The following is a 17,840-nucleotide window of genomic DNA, read 5'->3' as shown; positions in this document are numbered from 1 at the left end:
TTTCACAAAAAGAAGTATGTGTGTCACTACAGACTGTTACAGTTTTACATTAGACATGGATTAATTTTGAAGGCTGTTCATCGTATAATTTTATTTGATCAAGAACAGTTTATGAAACCTTACATCATGAAAAACACAGAACTGAGAACCAAAGCCGCTGATGCATCAGAGAAAGACTTTTTTAAACTGATGAACAACAGTTGCTTTGGTAAGACAATGGAAAACCCACACAAGAGAAAGGATGTTAGACTTGTTACAAGAGAAAATGAGGCCATCAAGCTGACATCCAAACCACAGTATCAAGACTTTAAATACTTTCATGAACAGCTGTATGGTATCTTAATGAAAAAACTTGTAGTCAAGCTTGACAAACCAGTATTCATAGGCTTTACTGTGCTAGAGTTGTCAAAACTGTTGATGCTTGAGTTTTTGTATGATTATTTGAAACCAAGATATCCCAAATCGAGAGTACTTTACACAGACACAGATTCATTCTTACTTGACATTCCAGCGGATGACATTTACAAAGATCTAGAAGCTGAAAGTCCTGCAGTAAAAGGAAAAGATTCTTTTTATGACACTTGCGACTACCCTAAAGAATCACCATTGCACTCAAATGTTAACAAGAAGGTTATTGGAAAGATGAAAGATGAAATGAATGGGAAGATAATTAAGGAGTATGTTGGATTGCGTGCAAAGATGTACAGTGTTGCAAGTGAGAAAGGGGTGGTTAAAAAAGCAAAGGGTGTAAGCAAACAGGTTGTAAAGTCGAGCATATCGCATGATAACTACAAGGAAGCACTGTTTCAGAAGCGAGTGTTTCACCATGACAACCCTAAGATCAGTTCCGCGCTTCATCAGATCAACACAACTATTGTAAACAAGAAATCTTTAGATGCTAATGACACAAAGCGCGTTTATTCATCACCAGAATATTCTTATGCAATTGGACACTGGAGAACAAACGCGACTCCAAATAGTCTGAGTGTGTAATAAGAATTTTTGTCAATCGGGAAAACCCGCTATGACAGCTTTGTTTTGACTGCAGTGGGGTAGAGGACGTCGTTGCTTGCGTTAGGGAAGTGTTTGTGAAAGGGGAGTATGCTTTGTTGAGTTTTAAAGCAGCCACCAAGTACACTTATCAAAAGCTTGAATCAAATACCCAAGTCAATTGAATAAGTTAACACTCGGCGGCCGCCCGAAGGCAACCTTTGAAGCGAAGTAGAGCAGTGAAGCACGCACGTTTTCCCAGCCGGATCCACCGGTTATTCTGAAAACATAAACAAAAAGAATGAAAACTTGTAGCTAAGGAGGGGAAATGCAGTTCCTCTACTTAGTTACAGGTAAACAAATGTATGCTATAGAGAGAAATAACACTGACCAATCCAGCTCATCGTTGCTAAGGAGGGGAAATGCAGTTCCTCTACTTAGTTACGGGTAAACAAATACATATTTAATAGAGCTATACTAAAAATAAACCATTATGCTCATCGTTACTAAGGAGGGGAACTGCAGATCCCCTCGTTGGTTACCAGTAAACAAATGTATGCAATAGAGAGAAATAACACTTACCAATCCAAAAAGCTGCTTCCTCTTCATTGTTTTCCAAGGCTTGATGGATGTGCTTGCGAAGAGACAACATTGTTTTTATTGGAAGATTTAGTTGTTGGAATTTGGGATATGTCTTGAGAAGAATGCTTATGTTAATGAGATCTCTCGCCCATCTAGGTGTTATACGTAACACTTCTAAACAAACACCCTTGAATCTTCCAAAATGTCTACTCCTCAGCACTTCTAAATATTGTCCATAAACAACCACAATTTTTAGGGTATCTGTTGCTTTACTTTTGTATTGTTTTTCACAAACAAGAAGCTTTTGTTTGAGTTGCTCAATATCTGTTGTTCGGCTTGTACTAAACAACAAAGATTCGCTTGTTGAACCATCATAGTACAGATGATTTTTTAGACCCTCTAGGAGCTCCGACCCTCTAAGTGAAGTCAAGACTTTTGATTTCTTTCCCCGTTTGTTTTGGAAGGTAACAGGTATTGGCTTTTTGGGGAGATTTGCTTTCAATTCAAACTCTTCTGCAGCCTTATGTCCTCTCTCTTGGAAAATTGAATCAAGTTGTTTGTAAAATTCAAGAAGTTTTGTATGGTACTCAATGTGTTTTTTTAAACTCTCTAGTTTTTCAGTGTCAACATTCGGTAAATCAATCACCTCAAAGTCTTGACTGAGCCCAGTATGAAGTCCATGATCATCCTGCTCCATACTAGAAGAAGTGTCTGACTGTGATAAATTCCTAACTTCTTGTTCTGTTTGCTGATTCATATTTTCAGGAAGAATTAAATAAGTTGATTGTCTAGAATAATCCAACAGAGCTTGTTGTGCAGCGTTTGCTTCTCTAACTTCCTGGAGCTAACTCTATAGATTCTTGAGACAGGCAAAACACTTTTCTCACAGAAAACACGTCTTCACACCACCACAGCACCAGGAAAAATGACAAAATCACTATGCTATGTTACTATCAACACCAAGTGTTGGGCGGACGTGACGTAACTGTTGCTATTACATGATTTAATCTTGTCTTGCCATTGGAGGAATATAGAAGACAAGCTTGCAGGCCTCGCAAAACACACGCTGGCTGGTTTCCTTCCCAGATCAATACGGTAGTGTTGGGCTTGGCTACGAAGGGCAGATTGGATTAATATTTCAATGGAAACTAAATTTAGCGTTGTATGAGAGAAAGGGAGAATGAACGTTCTGGGTTACTGATTCCGACAGACCCGGAATTGGTTCAAAACAACCTTACTTTACTGTATTTTTTTTGTATGGATTTATGCAGTATTTTTCTGATTTTGTCGCATGTTTCATTTTAGTAAAAGTTTAGTCCAGAAGCCTATTTTGCGTTAATATTTAGGGTCTGTCGGAATCGGTGAGCCAGAACGTACATTCTCCCTTTCTCTACAGCGAATATCAAGAATGCTTATTCATAATCATACTAATGTTCCTTAGCGAAAACATATCTTGAAAAATAGTTTACCTGAGCACGCGAGCAAAGAATCTTCCCCACTTGCCGCTTACATGTTCAATGGGCAAGTGAAGCTAACAGCTTAGGTGACTGGCGACACAAGTCTAACAGCTCACCTTACAAAAAATGGACATTCAGGTTTTTCACCTGTTGCACGTGAGTGCGTGGAGACTCGGCTCTACAGGTAACAGAACAGGCCCCATAATCATGGTCCAACAGGCATGCAAATCAATGTTTTTCACGATACGAGTCTTCTTCTGTCCATTAATGCATACTAATAACAGCATCATTTCATCATTAATTAAGTACTCATATTACATACATGTTCATACATAAAACCCATAAATGTCATGTCTGACACACACACACACACACACACACACACACACATACACTGACGCACACACACACACACACACGCGCGCACGCACGCACGCACGCACGCACGCAAGCACACAAACACACACACTTACCGTCTGATGGGGTCTATGTCGACTAAACGAGTGGGATCCCCTGGAGGTGGAGTTCCTGGAGGGGGGTCCCTGTATACAGGGAATCCCACAGGGTGGAGTTCCTGGAGGGGGGTCCCTGTATACAGGGAATCCCACAGGGTGGAGTTCCTGGAGGGGGGTCCCTGTATACAGGGAATCCCACAGGGTGGAGTTCCTGGAGGGGGAGTTCCTGGAGGGGGATCCCTGTATACAGGGAATCCCACAGGGTGGAGTTCCTGGAGGGGGAGTTCCTGGAGGGGGATCCCTGTATACAGGGAATCCCACAGGGTGGAGTTCCTGGAGGGGGAGTTCCTGGAGGGGGATCCCTGTATACAGGGAATCCCACAGGGTGGAGTTCCTGGAGGGGGAGTTCCTGGAGGGGGATCCCTGTATACAGGGAATCCCACAGGGTGGAGTTCCTGGAGGGGGAGTTCCTGGAGGGGGATCCCTGTATACAGGGAATCCCACAGGGTGGAGTTCCTGGAGGGGGATCCCTGTATACAGGGAATCCCACAGGGTGGAGTTCCTGGAGGGGGAGTTCCTGGAGGGGGATCCCTGTATACAGGGAATCCCACAGGGTGGAGTTCCTGGAGGGGGAGTTCCTGGAGGGGGATCCCTGTATACAGGGAATCCCACAGGGTGGAGTTCCTGGAGGGGGATCCCTGTATACAGGGAATCCCACAGGGTGGAGTTCCTGGAGGGGGAGTTCCTGGAGGGGGATCCCTGTATACAGGGAATCCAACAGGGTGGAGTTCCTGGAGGGGGAGTTCCTGGAGGGGGATCCCTGTATACAGGGAATCCCACAGGGTGGAGTTCCTGGAGGGGGAGTTCCTGGAGGGGGATCCCTGTATACAGGGAATCCCACAGGGTGGAGTTCCTGGAGGGGGATCCCTGTATACAGGGAATCCCACAGGGTGGAGTTCCTGGAGGGGGAGTTCCTGGAGGGGGATCCCTGTATACAGGGAATCCCACAGGGTGGAGTTCCTGGAGGGGGAGTTCCTGGAGGGGGATCCCTGTATACAGGGAATCCCACAGGGTGGAGTTCCTGGAGGGGGATCCCTGTATACAGGGAATCCCACAGGGTGGAGTTCCTGGAGGGGGAGTTCCTGGAGGGGGATCCCTGTATACAGGGAATCCCACAGGGTGGAGTTCCTGGAGGTGGAGTTCCTGGAGGGGGATCCCTGTATACAGGGAATCCCACAGGGTGGAGTTCCTGGAGGTGGAGTTCCTGGAGGGGGGTCCCTGTATACAGGGAATCCCACAGGGTGGAGTTCCTGGAGGGGGGTCCCTGTATACAGGGAATCCCACAGGGTGGAGTTCCTGGAGGGGGGTCCCTGTATACAGGGAATCCCACAGGGTGGAGTTCCTGGAGGGGGGTCCCTGTATACAGGGAATCCCACAGGGTGGAGTTCCTGGAGGTGGAGTTCCTGGAGGGGGATCCCTGTATACAGGGAATCCCACAGGGTGGAGTTCCTGGAGGGGGAGTTCCTGGAGGGGGATCCCTGTATACAGGGAATCCCACAGGGTGGAGTTCCTGGAGGGGGATCCCTGTATACAGGGAATCCCACAGGGTGGAGTTCCTGGAGGTGGAGTTCCTGGAGGGGGATCCCTGTATACAGGGAATCCCACAGGGTGGAGTTCCTGGAGGTGGAGTTCCTGGAGGGGGGTCCCTGTATACAGGGAATCCCACAGGGTGGAGTTCCTGGAGGGGGATCCCTGTATACAGCGAATCCCACAGGGTGGAGTTCCTGGAGGGGGATCCCTGTATACAGGGAATCCCACAGGGTGGAGTTCCTGGAGGGGGGTCCCTGTATACAGGGAATCCCACAGGGTGGAGTTCCTGGACGTGGAGTTCCTGGAGGGGGATCCCTGTATACAGGGAATCCCACAGGGTGGAGTTCCTGGAGGGGGATCCCTGTATACAGGGAATCCCACAGGGTGGAGTTCCTGGAGGTGGAGTTCCTGGAGGGGGATCCCTGTATACAGGGAATCCCACAGGGTGGAGTTCCTGGAGGTGGAGTTCCTGGAGGGGGATTCCCTGTATACAGGGAATCCCACAGGGTGGAGTTCCTGGAGGGGGATCCCTGTATACAGGGAATCCCACAGGGTGGAGTTCCTGGAGGGGGATCCCTGTATACAGGGAATACCACAGGGTGGAGTTCCTGGAGGGGGATCCCTGTATACAGGGAATACCACAGGGTGGAGTTCCTGGAGGGAGATCCCTGTATACAGGGAATCCCACAGGGTGGAGTTCCTGGAGGGGGGTCCCTGTATACAGGGAATCCCACAGGGTGGAGTTCCTGGAGGGGGATCCCTGTATACAGCGAATCCCACAGGGTGGAGTTCCTGGAGGGGGGTCCCTGTATACAGGGAATCCCACAGGGTGGAGTTCCTGGAGGGGGGTCCCTGTATACAGGGAATCCCACAGGGTGGAGTTCCTGGAGGGGGGTCCCTGTATACAGGGAATCCCACAGGGTGGAGTTCCTGGAGGTGGAGTTCCTGGAGGGGGATCCCTGTATACAGGGAATCCCACAGGGTGGAGTTCCTGGAGGTGGAGTTCCTGGAGGGGGATCCCTGTATACAGGGAATCCCACAGGGTGGAGTTCCTGGAGGGGGGTCCCTGTATACAGGGAATCCCACAGGGTGGAGTTCCTGGAGGGGGGTCCCTGTATACAGGGAATACCACAGGGTGGAGTTCCTGGAGGGGGATCCCTGTATACAGGGAATACCACAGGGTGGAGTTCCTGGAGGGGGATCCCTGTATACAGCGAATCCCACAGGGTGGAGTTCCTGGAGGGGGGTCCCTGTATACAGGGAATCCCACAGGGTGGAGTTCCTGGAGGGGGGTCCCTGTATACAGGGAATCCCACAGGGTGGAGTTCCTGGAGGGGGGTCCCTGTATACAGGGAATCCCACAGGGTGGAGTTCCTGGAGGGGGGTCCCTGTATACAGGGAATACCACAGGGTGGAGTTCCTGGAGGGGGATCCCTGTATACAGGGAATCCCACAGGGTGGAGTTCCTGGAGGGGGGTCCCTGTATACAGGGAATCCCACAGGGTGGAGTTCCTGGAGGGGGATCCCTGTATACAGGGAATACCACAGGGTGGAGTTCCTGGAGGGGGATCCCTGTATACAGGGAATCCCACAGGGTGGAGTTCCTGGAGGGGGATCCCTGTATACAGGGAATCCCACAGGGTGGAGTTCCTGGAGGGGGATCCCTGTATACAGGGAATACCACAGGGTGGAGTTCCTGGAGGGGGATCCCTGTATACAGGGAATACCACAGGGTGGAGTTCCTGGAGGGGGATCCCTGTATACAGGGAATACCACAGGGTGGAGTTCCTGGAGGGGGATCCCTGTATACAGGGAATCCCACAGGGTGGAGTTCCTGGAGGGGGATCCCTGTATACAGCGAATCCCACAGGGTGGAGTTCCTGGAGGGGGATCCCTGTATACAGGGAATCCCACAGGGTGGAGTTCCTGGAGGGGGATCCCTGTATACAGGGAATCCCACAGGGTGGAGTTCCTGGAGGGGGATCCCTGTATACAGGGAATCCCACAGGGTGGAGTTTTTCAATAAAACTTGCAAACCATACTCAAATTTCTAAGAAATAGCATCAAGTGACTTTCAGCGATATCAGCGACACGCTACAGGAACTAAATCCTGTGGTATTTCCTGTATACAGGGAATCCCCCTCCAGGAACTCCACCTACAGGGAATCCAACTCTTTTGATCGACAGACCCCTAAAAAAAAAAAGAAAGAAAAATTCTTATTCTTCTTATTCATCAGCCACACTTACGAACGAACGAACACACACACGCACGCGCGCACGCACGCACACACCCTCACACGCACGCACACACCCTCACACGCACGCGTGTGCGCACTCAAACTCACACGCACTGATTCCCCAACAATCGTAGCCTCATAACATTGTTACGATTTAGATATTGCGCTCTACCTAGATTCCAGGGCGCGCGCTTCATAAGTTGGGTGTTACCAGAGCCGGACAAAGCGGCTCCGGTACCCACCCTTGTTCTAGACGGAAAGGTTTACAGCAGTTTGGTGATTTTCGGTTAGCCAGCCTACTCATTTGCTTGGCTGGTCGGCACGCACAGGTATTTTGTTTCAGCATATTATTCTGTGTTGGCTTTGTAATTCATTTGTTTGCCGGCAAGTCTAGCTTAATAGAAAGGTTTGAAACGCAATGTCTTCGTTCAAAATTAACCGGGGAAAAGATTGTGAAGCAGAATTGTGACTGCATCTGAATGGCAACTTGATCATTCTCTAATCAGTTGTGACATGCGAGGCAACTCTGTCAATGGTGGTCTACGAAAGCAGGGAAATGTGTTGTCACGTGACAAAGCTGGGTAGCAGCGCTGGTGTTGTGTATGTTTCGTTCTGCATGGAGTTGTCTGCCCCGTGAACCCACCAGAGTGACCACTGATGTGACGCCCTATTTACAACTTGTTGAGAATAAAACACTGACAAAGAAGGATTTTAGTTGTGCATGTCCGTTTGTTGAGAGATGGTTAATTAACCCGTACAAGTAATCTTCTTTGTTTTTCTTTGTTTTATTTTAATAAATTTTCTTCTCCCAAAATAGGTGATTTGATCCACTCCTCTCGAAACTGGCGAAGCCGGAGGGATTAATCGGAAACAAAGCGTTGTTTTTGACTAGAAAATGTTTCACTTCAGTGCCTCCCCCTCTTCCCGCATCACTGATACCCCCCCCCCCCCCCCCCCCCCCGCTCCCTACTCTCCCATCATCGGCGCGGCAACCGCCTAAAGAAAGCAGGTTGACCGGAGGGCTGATTAATTAACTGAAAGCAGAGACTCGCACGCACACAAACGCTCGCGTACACACGTACACGCACACATGCATGCAGGCTGGCAGACACGCACGCGCGCACACACACACACACTGTCAGGAATGAATTATCTAAAATACCGACTGTCAATCAGAAGGCTACTATTACATTTATACGCATTCGTTATTCTCCTCCGATTCATTCCAACAATAAAAGAAAATACGTGGAGCTCAAAATGTTTATATAGCTCACTGGTAAAGCATGTATATCAAACGTTCAGCATTCACACACATACACAATACGCCCAGGGTTCTAGATGAGTAAATTATGTGCTACCCCATCACCAGAACAGCGTAGTATTACTTGAGTCAGTATTTCCATACTGTTCCTTAGCGAAAACATATTTTGAAAAATAGTTTACCTGAGCATGCGAGCAAAGAATCTTCCCCACTTGCCGCTTACATGTTCAATTGGCAAGTGATGCTAACAGCTTAGGTGACTGGCGACAAGTCTAACAGCTCACCTTACAAAAAATGGACATTCAGGTTTTTCACCTGTTGCACGTGAGTGCGTGGAGACTCGGCTCTACAGGTAACAGTACAGGCCCCATAATCATGGTCCAACAGGCATGCGAATCAATAATAATGTTTTTCACGATACGAGTCTTCTTCTGTCAATTAATGCATACTAATAACAGCATCATTTCATCATTAATTAAGTACTCATATTACACACATGTTCGGACATAAAACCCATAAATGTCATGTCTGACACACACACACACACACACACGCGCACGCACGCACGCAAGCACACAAACACACACACATTCGCGCACGCACGCCCCTCCCCCCCCCACACACACGAACCTGAAATAGGAAAATTGCAATTTGTGAATTGATATCAGCAAAAAAGTTAATCATTAAATGTACTTTCTGACATTCAAGAGACATAGATCTTGATGAAAATGGCCTTCAGCAATGTTGTCTCTTCTGCTGAAATCGATGAGAGGAAATAGAAAAACATCTCCAAGGGTTGACTATTTTCCTGAGGTTTAAATCGGGAGAAACACCATACGCATGCGGCAAATTTATTGTCATGATCCTGCGGCTGCTCGCTTCCAGGTAGGCAGATTCACCTTTTTCGGTTTGATAAGTGAGATGGGGAGGGAGGGATAAAGGGAGCCAAGGGGGGGTAGATATTTGGAGAGAGAGAAAGAGGGGTGAGAAGAGAGAGAAAGAGAGAGAGGGGGGGGGGGGGAGCTAGGTATACAGGGCAAGGAACAGAGAGAGACACAGTGGAAGAAGTCATTTCTTCGGAGTGAAAAGGGGCAAGGGGCAAGTTAAGATGGTAAGAGGAGAGAAATGGGGACAGAAGAAGGAGAGAGGGGGTGGAGAAGGAGGAGAGAGGGGGAGAACCGATAGAGCCGTGAAGGAATTGTTGTGAAGTTCGCTAGTCATGCCTTCTGGTGTACACGTGGCCTTTAAAACACCTGGCGCCCTTGCCCAACTCGAGAATGAAAGATGAGATGTTGCCACAAGGTTCGTCCCTCCGCCCTTGCTTCGCCCTATATAATGTGATCAGGGGGGAGTGGACAGTCTCAGACCGCTGTCACCAGTTCTGAAAAGTGTTGCCAACTATTCAGGGAACTTTATTACTCATCTTTTCAAACAACACTTTCTCTTTGCAAAAGGGGAAAAGTTGTGGGAGGAGGTTGACATTGCAAAGTGTTTTGGGATTGTTGTTTGTTTTTGCCGCTGCCGACTCTGATTTATTTTTGCATCACTCAGAAAAAAATTAGGTTCACATTAATTAAGCGCTTTTCACTCGTGGAAAATAAAGTTTTATTGCGATGTTCACATACCTTGCAGCATCTCTCGGTACAAGACAAATCAAGCTGCAAAGGTCTACTTTGTGCACAAAAAAACCCAAAAAAACAAAAAAATATATATATATATATGGCCAGGAATCTGTCAGTGTGTCCAAAAAGTGTTACACAAACACCATTTTTTAGACTTGCTTTATCTTATTAATGTTGTTGTGGGTAAGAAAGGAGATGTGGTTTTTAGCAGAATAAAACTGTTTTTATTGGTATGGGCCACCTGGGGCAGTTAAAAACCCGTTATAAACCGTTATTTTCTAATTTTTCACCGATCTTTATGAAATGTTGTGGTTAGGTTGGTTGTCCCTAACTGAATTTCAACAAGAATAAAAAGTTGATTTTTGGCAGTTAAAAAACCGTTAAATCCCGTTTTTTCACCAATCTTTATGAAATTTTGTGAGTAGGTCCGTTGTCCATAACTGAGTTTCAATACGTGCTTTTCAGAAGAAAAACAAGCTTTTGTCAGTTATAAACCGTTATTTTCTAATTTTTCACCGATCTTTATGAAATGTTGTGAATTTCAACAAGAATAAAAAGTAAAATTTTGGCAGTTAAAAAAACGTTAAATCCCGTTTTTTCAGGAATCTGTCAGTGTGTCCAAAAAGTGTTACACAAACACCATTTTTTAGACTTGCTTTATCTTATTAATGTTGTTGTGGGTAAGAAAGGAGATGTGGTTTTTAGCAGAATAAAACTGTTTTTATTGGTATGGGCCACCTGGGGGGGGGGGGGGGGGTGGTGGTCAGTATAGTGTCTTGAGCACTTAAGGGGAGGTTCTAGCATGGGTGAAAGCGATTTTTCCAAAAAAATGTGATTTTGGGGTTCTTGCAATAATGGGTAGATAAAACATTGTATAGTATTGTGGTGGAAGAAATTTCACCAAATCATTAAACTGTTAAAATGACAGTTTAACCGCCAAAAAACACTCTGCTCCTTGTTTCTTGGTCCCTAATCGTCGGATTTACACCAAAATTGGCACAGTGATCCATTGTCCCTAACTGATCTCCAATACAAACTTTTCAAGAAGAAAAAGTTAATTATTGGCAGTTAAAAAAAACTTTATAAACCGTTATTTTCTCATTTTTCACCGATCTTTATGAAATGTTGTGGTTAGGTTGGTTGTCCCTAACTGAATTTCAACAAGAATAAAAAGTTGATTTTTGGCAGTTAAAAAACCGTTAAATCCCGTTTTTTCACCAATCTTTATGAAATTTTGTGAGTAGGTCCGTTGTCCATAACTGAGTTTCAATACGTACTTTTCAGAAGAAAACCAAGCTTTTGTCAGTTATAAACCGTTATTTTCTAATTTTTCACCGATCTTTATGAAATGTTGTGAATTTCAACAAGAATAAAAAGTAAAATTTTGGCAGTTAAAAAAACGTTAAATCCCGTAAGATCTACTTTATTCATAGGTTTGTGTGTGTTCGTTTGTAAGAGCAGTGAGTGATAATAGCATGACGTTAGGCTTTTTGAGCTAGCATCGTGGCTTACGCGCTTAGGACGAGGATGTTAATGACAAAACCAGGAAATCCCAACAAAGTGTCTGTGCATCAGTCATTCCTGTCCCTTTTCTAAGTTACACACACACACACACACACACACACACACACACACACACACACACACACACACACACACACACACACACACACACACACACACATACACACACACACACACGAACGCACACACACACACACACTGAAAAAAACATATGCAAGCATCAACATTTCAGCGAGACAAACCCAATGCTGGTGTGTCGAAGGAGACAGCCACAGCGGGCTTGTTCGAATCAAAGTATCACACCATACCTGTCCCAATATAGACCAGTTGGTCTAAGAGGACGTTAAACCCTAATAGTCAGTCAGTCAGTCTCTCTCTCTCTCTCTCTCTCTCTCTCTCTCTCTCTCTCTATTCCTGTCACCGCCCTCAATCTGTGCCTTGTACAATGATCTGGTAATTTTATTTAAGTTTATTTTATTTAATTAATTTTATTTAAGTTTTTACCTTGTGTTTTGTGTTGAAAAATAAATACATACTCCAGAATTGACAAAAAGTGTCTTGTACATTTTACGTGTTCTTTGTAAAATATTGCCCCAGCCCCTCCACCTGTGAAGAAAGGACACCTGTCTAATAGGGACACCATTACCATACCCCAAGGGTGTCCTTTAGAGACAGGTTTTACTGTACTGCCGAACAACACTTTTCTTCCAAGTTCCATTGTAACGAAACACTTGCCTGGAATTGTAATGTCTTTTATACACTTAAACACCTGCCCACAGATACAATGGAGCCACAACCCCAAACCAAATATAATATCCCATCTAAAAAAAAAAGTAACATCCCCAAACGCAAGATAATTAACCCTAACTGCCGGATGCAAATTGAAACACATTTTTTTCATTAGTTTTAATTATATTTTGCCTGAGGAAAACAAAACAGCCTGAAATGGACTGGGTGGTCGAGTGGTAACGCACTTGCGCTCGGAAGCGAGAGGTTGCGAGTTCGAACCTGGGTCAGGGCGTTAGCAATTTTCTCCCCCCCTTTCCTAACCTAGGTGGTGGGTTCAAGTGCTAGTCCGTCTTTCGGATGAGACGAAAAACCGAGGTCCCTTCGTGTACACTACATTGGGGTGTGCACGTTAAAGATCCCATGATTGACAAAAGGGTCTTTCCTGGCAAAATTGTATAGGCATAGATAAAAAATGTCCACCAAATACCCATTTGACTTGGAATAATAGGCCGCGAAAAGTAAATATTCGCCGTAATGGCTTGAGGTTTACTGGCCGATGTGAATGCGTTATATATTGTGTGTAAAAAATGTCTGTTTGTCTGTAAAAAAATTCAATTTCAAACGGCAGAAATTAATATGTAAAGCGCGGAGAGCAACGGTTAATTGTGGTTCGCGCTATATAAGCTCTCATGATAATAATAATAATAATAATAACAAGTCGCGTAAGGCGAAAATACAACATTTAGTCAAGTAGCTGTCGAACTTACAGAATGAAACTGAACGCAATGCAATTTTTCAGCAAGACCGTATACTCGTAGCATCGTCAGTCCACCGCTCATGCTCGTGGCAAAGGCAGTGAATTTGACAAGAAGAGCGGTTTAGTAGTTGCGCTGAGAAAGATAGCACGCTTTTCTATACCTCTCTTCGTTTTAACTTTCTGAGCGTGTTTTAATCGAAACATATCATATCTATATGTTTTTGGAATCAGGAACCGACAAGGAATAAGATGAAAGTGTTTTTAAATTGATTTCGAAAATTTAATTTTGATAATAATTTTTATATTTTTAATTTTCAGAGCTTGGTTTTAATCCAAATATAACATATTTATATGTTTTGGGGAATTAGAAAATGATGAAGAATAGGATACACGTAAATTTGGATCGTTTTATAATTTTTTATTTTTTTTTACAATTTTCAGATTTTTAATGACCAAAGTCATGAAATAATTGTTAAGCCACCAAGCTGAAATGCAATACCGAAGTCCGGGCTTCGTCGAAGACTACTTGATCAAAATTTCAACCAATTTGGTTGAAAAATGAGAGCGTGACAGTGCCGCCTCAACTTTCACGAAAAGCCGGATATGACGTCATCAAAGACATTTATCGAAAAAACGAAAAAAAAAATCGGGGATATCAATCCAAGGAACTCTCATGTAAAATGTCATAAAGATCGGTCCAGTAGTTTGGTCTGAATCGCTCTACACGCACGCACGCACACACACACACACACACACACACACACACACACACACACACACACACACACACACACACATACACATACACCACGACCCTCTTTTCGATTCCCCCTCTATGTTAAAACATTTAGTCAAAACTTGACTAAATGTAAAAATTAGATAGCATGACTAACCTACCTCCCTAAGAATATTTGCAATTGCCAATGAGCTTTGATCATATAAACTAAGAATGTCACAGACCTATGGGTAACCAAGCACCACTAACACCTAAACAAAACCACCACCCCCCCAAAAAAAAATTCAACAACATTCGATTTTCGACTGAATCATTCAGGTACGAATACTTTTTCCTTTCAAACATTGTTTTTATCATGTTTCGTAAGAAATCACTCGATTTATAGCAGTTTCATTCTCAAAAGTGATGTACGTTACTATTTGGATGACGACCATGCACACTTTACCCGTGGGGCTGGGCTCGTCCATCTCGCACGTAGGTGTGAAAGTCCTGTTGTCATTGATAGATCATATGCAAATGACCAAGGGAGACTAGTTAGGTCACGCTTGTCACAACATCTCGGCAAAACGAGAACGTTTTATTTTGGTTTTAAGTATTTTTTCTTTACACAAAATCAACAAATCGTGTCGATTTTCACAAATCACAGACAAAGCATGCATTGCAAGCAATTTTTTAAATATTATTTTAGACTTAGTAGACTGTGTGAACCTCGAAATCGATCTTTGGCGGCCATCTTACATTTACCGCGGACTGTACGACCGTTTGACTGACCGATACCGAATTTACACAAGGATAATAACGTACATCTCGCATCACTTTTCCAAGCGAAATGAACGAAGTTGGCAGCTCCGTCGAGCTCATTTTTGGTCTCATTAAACACTGCATTCATTTCCTGTCTGGTTTGTATGAAGGATTTACCGGTCGCGCACGTGTTCGGAGTACAGTTCTTACAAAACTGAAAGCACCCAAAATCGCGTAACGCTTCTTTCTCCAGAATGACTAGGTAAGGTTGGAATCACAAGTCCGTTATTCATTGCTTACGGCATAAATTTGCCACCATGTTATACCAAAACGTTCGTCCATTCATCCTCTTTCATCCAACACAAAAATGTTCTTTGCAAAAAAAGTTTGTTAGAAGCAGGAGCCTGCCAAATAATTCAAGCGGGCTCTTTCCTTCTTTCGACGCCATGACAGATTCTTGGCCATATACCGACCCTGCACGGTTTTTATGTGACAGTCGAACCTGCCCTGGCGACCACCTCCCGATAACGACCGACTGCCTAATGCGACCATCCCAAATTATCCCAGAGGAAAATATTCACCTTTTCAATGATAACAACCACATGTTTATGAGGACCGCTTTTTGGATCATCCCTTAAGTTGTCTTATAGAGAAGCTTGATGGTAGCCTAATCCAACTTATCGACATCGTTATGGAATTTTGGTGTAACTCATTTTAGACAGCATTTCAGCAGAAGGCCAAAACTGAATATTTTCATTATGAAATAGTGTTTAAATGTGTACCTGGTAAGGATAGAAAGATAAAAGAATGTTTAACCATGTATTGTTCATCGTATTTTAGATATAATTTCTCATGGAGAATGATTTACTTAGTCTACAGCACGAAAACATCAAGAATCGAGTTACGCCCAAAGTCTTGGACAACGACGATATTGTGAGTGCCTGACGTAAAAGTTTGCTCTGTTCATCTCTGAAAAAAGGATGTTGATGGTGCCATGCATTTGCAAAAAGGAAAACATGTTTTTGCAACCGTCTGCAAACGATATAGGGCAGCGAATCATAAATCAACAGACAGGCCAAGGTCTCTATGCGTGATCCATCAGTTACGCGTGATTCATCTTGCCTTGACTGACAGTGACACAGCCCGCGGGCCGCACCATGCACAACAACACGTGCAAAACGGCCCTCGGGGAAAGAAAAGAACAATCGCTGCTGTACACTTTGAACATCGATGTGAACAATATGTCTTGCCCTTGCCGGTCGTAGTTTAAAATCCACCCTTCAGTTTAAAAAACCCAAGAATGGTAGGTAATTAGAAGGTTTATTATTGACAAAACAAAACGCTACATTCACTTCTTTTATCAGAACAATACAATCAATCAATCAATCAATCAATCAATCAATCAATCAATCAATGACGCTTATATCGCGCATATTCCGTGGGTACAGTTCTAGGCGCTCTGCAGTGATGCCGTGTGAGATGAAATTTTATACGGCCAGTAGATTGCAGCCATTTCGGCGCATATTTACCTTTCACGGCCTATTATTCCAAGTCACACGGGTATAGGTAGACAATTATTAACTGTGCCTAAGCAATTTTGCCAGGAAAGACCCTTTTGTCAATCGTGGGATCTTTAACGTGCACACCCAATGTAGTGTACACGGGGGGAGGGTTCGGACACCGAAGAGAGTCTGCACACAAAGTTGACTCTGAAATAAATTTCCGCCGAACCTGGGATCGAACTCACGCTGACAGCGGCCAACTGAATACAAATCCAGCGCGCTACCAACTGAGCTATATCCCCGCTATATCTACAGCCCTAAGACGAAGACAATCGTACCTTAGGAACAACAGAATACAGAGATGGGAACACGGATTCATGAAAAAAGTCTGATAGTGACGTAGGGTTCCAAAATAGTACACAAACTCTGAGGGTAGTTCACACAGAAAAGCTCTGAAGTTGTGTTCAGGGGCTCAGAAAACAGCCTGCTATCAACAAAAAATCAGAAGATTCTCATGTGTGAGTATAGAATAGTATAGACAGAGAAAGGAGTGAGACTTGGCCCAGACGACGACTCCTAAAGATAAGCTGTAACTCTAAACTGAAGTGTTCCACTGTGGGACACACTTTCTTTCAAATGAACACTAGTTTTGACATGTGTGCTACTAATCATGAACTATGTCACACTGCCTTCAAAACTGGTTACAGAAAATGTGTTCAAAAACACTCAAAGTTTAATGCAATTCTTTGTGTGACAGGGAGACTACCGTCGCCCTTCACAGCAGACTCTGCAGAGTTGTTCGCCTTAGAAGTTGCGAGCTATTTATATCTCGCAAGGCAACACCTGTGGATTGTAGAGTTCTGTTTGTGATGGGGTCTGGCGGCTTTTGTCTCTCTGTATGTTCATGGATTCCTTTGCGAATGCATAACAGTTTTAAGAGGGCTTAGAAATAAGCTCTAGAATTCTCAATCCTGTTTGATTGGACTTCGCTTCCAAAGGTGATTGTGGTGTTTCGACACTCGGTCGCATGTCAATTCTATGTTAAATAAGTTGGGTCTATCATATTTATGGACAACTCAGAGTCTTGCCGTCTCAAGTTTTAAAAAACGTTGTAAAACAAAGGCTAAGAGATCAATTCCTGCAGGAATGGAACACTGACGTGAATGCCAACAGCTTGTGTTTTAATTACAGAATATATAAAAAGGATTTTTGTCTGGAAAGGTATTTGCTTTGGTTGCCTAGGAAACTCCAAGTTAAACTAGCAACATTTAGAACAAGCAATCATAAGTTGCCAATACATCAGCACAGATTTTTTAATGTTCCTAGAAATGAAAGATTGTGTGACATGTGCGATAAAAATGAATTAGGTGATGAGTTTCACTATTTGTTCAGTTGTACCGACGAAAGTATAGTGTCTGAAAGAAGAACATTAATTAGTCCTTATTACCGATCTCACCCAAATTGTTTAAAATATGAACAGCTAATGAATTGTAAATCTAAGATAAAACTAATGAAGCTAGCAAGATTTGTAGCCCATGTTATGATTTTAGTATGTTAGCGTTATATCTAGTTTCTTTATTGGTATGTATATATGTAATACATGCTTTTGTTTTGTGTTTTTACAAAAGATGCATGGCATAATGGTATTGCCAATTTA

At 44.0% G+C, this 17,840-nt stretch overlaps 1 protein-coding gene across 2 annotated transcripts in view; it reads left to right on the top strand.

Moving 5' to 3' along the window:
- Positions 1 to 17,840, top strand: part of LOC138980528 (uncharacterized) — a 321,773-nt gene that overhangs the window by 288,650 nt on the left and 15,283 nt on the right. The window lies entirely within an intron of this gene.

The sequence above is a fragment of the Littorina saxatilis genome, linkage group LG11 (genome assembly GCF_037325665.1).
Source record: "Littorina saxatilis isolate snail1 linkage group LG11, US_GU_Lsax_2.0, whole genome shotgun sequence".
NCBI lineage: Eukaryota > Metazoa > Mollusca > Gastropoda > Littorinimorpha > Littorinidae > Littorina > Littorina saxatilis.
The sequence above is the reverse complement of the archived record's forward strand: the minus strand, read 5'-3'. Positions and strand labels throughout refer to the sequence as shown.